We start from the raw sequence: 2,277 nt of genomic DNA, 5'->3' as shown, positions 1-2,277 counted from the left end.
GGAGATGGGGAGCAAAGGACTGGGGAGCCATCCCAGGGAGCCAGCTCCCCTACTGACTCCAATAGGCACCCCCGCTCCCTGAAAGCCCCACCCAGAGAAGGGGGCCTCACCAGCGGCACCACCATAGCCCGGGGGCCAGGGAGAGGCTGCAGGGCCCGGCAGCCAACCACCAACCAGGACCAACACATCCAACCCCCAGCCCACCCACCAAGCCTGCTGGCTTTACCCCCCCCCCCCCAAAAAAAAAATTTAATTAACAAGGGGGGACCCTGGCCAGCCAGCCCGCACGAGCCATCCCAAACCCCACCCCCCAAGCGAAACCCGCACCGGGAGACGACACGGACCAGGACCGGGACAGGGGGCTGGACACAAGCCCACCAGAACGTCCATTTCAACCCCCCGCCGCCCCGTAGATTTAATCCCTCCCCATCACTAACATTCAAACAACTCACCATACATTCGACAGTAGATATCCAGGCTGGGTAAGTCCCTACTCCCCCTCCTTCCCCTCCCCCCACTAGCAGAGTGCCGATCCAATGAAGGGGAATGAATTAAGAGAAAACTAATTAATAATAAGAATTGAATTCAATGACAGTAACACTATCAATTAATTAGGTAGCCAAATACTTCTTGTTGATATTGATAGCTTTCTTATTGTTGTATTTATCAAAATAACGGAAAAAGTTAAAATAAAATTTTTTCTCAACCCAAACAGGTGATATTAAGACAATAGTTGAATAGGTTGTGATGATCTCGGCATTGGCACTGATCTGTCCCACCAGTACACCTGCTCATCTCCACCGTGTCTGCAATTAGTCCTCATTGGTTTCATCTGTTTTCACCTCCTTATAATCCCTGTGCAGATCAGATGCCAGTGCCAGATTGTCTCAAGCAAATCGTATGAGCATTCCAGCGTTCTCGTCCCTGTCTGCCTGTTTCCTGACCCCTGTGTTTCTTCTGAGCCTACCCGTGAACGAACTTGGACTGGACCCGGACTTTCCCTGTTGGACCTCCCTTCTGTACCGCCGCCGGATAATTGCCCTCTGTGTACTGGACCTGGACTCCCCCGGATTACGCCTCTGGAAAAGCCCCTGTCGGATCCCTGCCTGTTCGCCCGCTACCCTCCACTCCCGGATCAGTTCGCTTGGGTTTCTGCCGGCTCTCCGGACCCAGCTACCCCAACTTCAGGTTAGTGGATAAGTCCTTCACATTGCTACCGTGAACCGACCACTGTTCACTAACCTGTTGTCTCTGCCTCAGGGGTTAACCACACTAAGCGCGAGCTACTGCGCGTGGAGAGGGCGAGTCCACTTCCTGCTTGTAAATAAAAACATTGAAAACGCCACTGACCTGTGTCGGCTGAAATCAGAGTCCTGCTCCCGCATATTACATAGGTGATTTGAGCACTGGCTTCTTTTAACAGCAAACTCTGCACACATATAGAATAAAGGAGTGACAACTTGTCGACAAGTTCAATAATTTATTAACAGAAATAAATTAACATCTAGAGAACATCTTTATAGAATGCTGTTTATCTGAATAAACACTGTATTTCAATCAACAAATGCTCTCTGCTAGGCCAGTGAAACTTAACTAAACTATTAAGCAAAAGTGACATTAAAGAGACTAAGTACTATGTACACACAAAATAAACAAATGAACAAATAAAATATTTGAAAGCCATCATCAGAATGATTAATTGAATCCTGGTTCACTGCAGATCTACGTTAGAGAAAGTACATCTTAATGAGTATGGAATGAGAACAACTTAGCTTGTCTAATTTAGAACATTTGGTGTGTTCAACCCATTCACAATGCCAATTTGAGTTATATATTATTTTATTTTTATTTGAGGAAATGACATTTAAAAAATTATTTGCTCAGTAAAAATCAATAACCTTTAAGACACTTGATTTTTATTAGTGTGATTATTTCTCCCGGAAATGATTAAGACTCAAATTGGTGAGTTAGGATTAACCCAAAAAGCTAATAACGATTGACAGGAAGTATCGTGTCAGGGCACTTCCTGTGGCCAATGTTTACATTAGCTTGGGTTTTATCCCAACATAACACAAACACCATTAAATCAACATTAATGATATTGATGTAGTAATAATGCTCCTAGTACCATCGAATAATGGTGGAGCTAAACAAAAACAAGGTATATGTTAAAAACGAACCGTAGTCACTTTTACTCGGTGGTAGCACTAAAGTTACTTGGAAGGCTAACAGCTCTATTCTAGCGGACATTTGCCGCTAATTAAAAAATACTTTTAA

General features: G+C 44.9%; 1 long non-coding RNA gene across 1 annotated transcript; it reads left to right on the top strand.

The window, feature by feature from the left end:
• Positions 1 to 695: 695 nt before the first annotated feature.
• On the top strand, positions 696 to 1,362 carry LOC118559534. The gene is made up of 2 exons (XR_004928916.1): positions 696 to 1,188; positions 1,261 to 1,362. It is a non-coding gene; the product is annotated as an uncharacterized LOC118559534 (long non-coding RNA).
• The last annotated feature ends 915 nt before the right edge of the window (positions 1,363 to 2,277 follow it).

This window comes from Fundulus heteroclitus, unplaced genomic scaffold (assembly GCF_011125445.2).
Source record: "Fundulus heteroclitus isolate FHET01 unplaced genomic scaffold, MU-UCD_Fhet_4.1 scaffold_312, whole genome shotgun sequence".
In the NCBI taxonomy this organism is placed as follows: Eukaryota; Metazoa; Chordata; class Actinopteri; order Cyprinodontiformes; family Fundulidae; genus Fundulus; species Fundulus heteroclitus.
The sequence above is the reverse complement of the archived record's forward strand: the minus strand, read 5'-3'. Positions and strand labels throughout refer to the sequence as shown.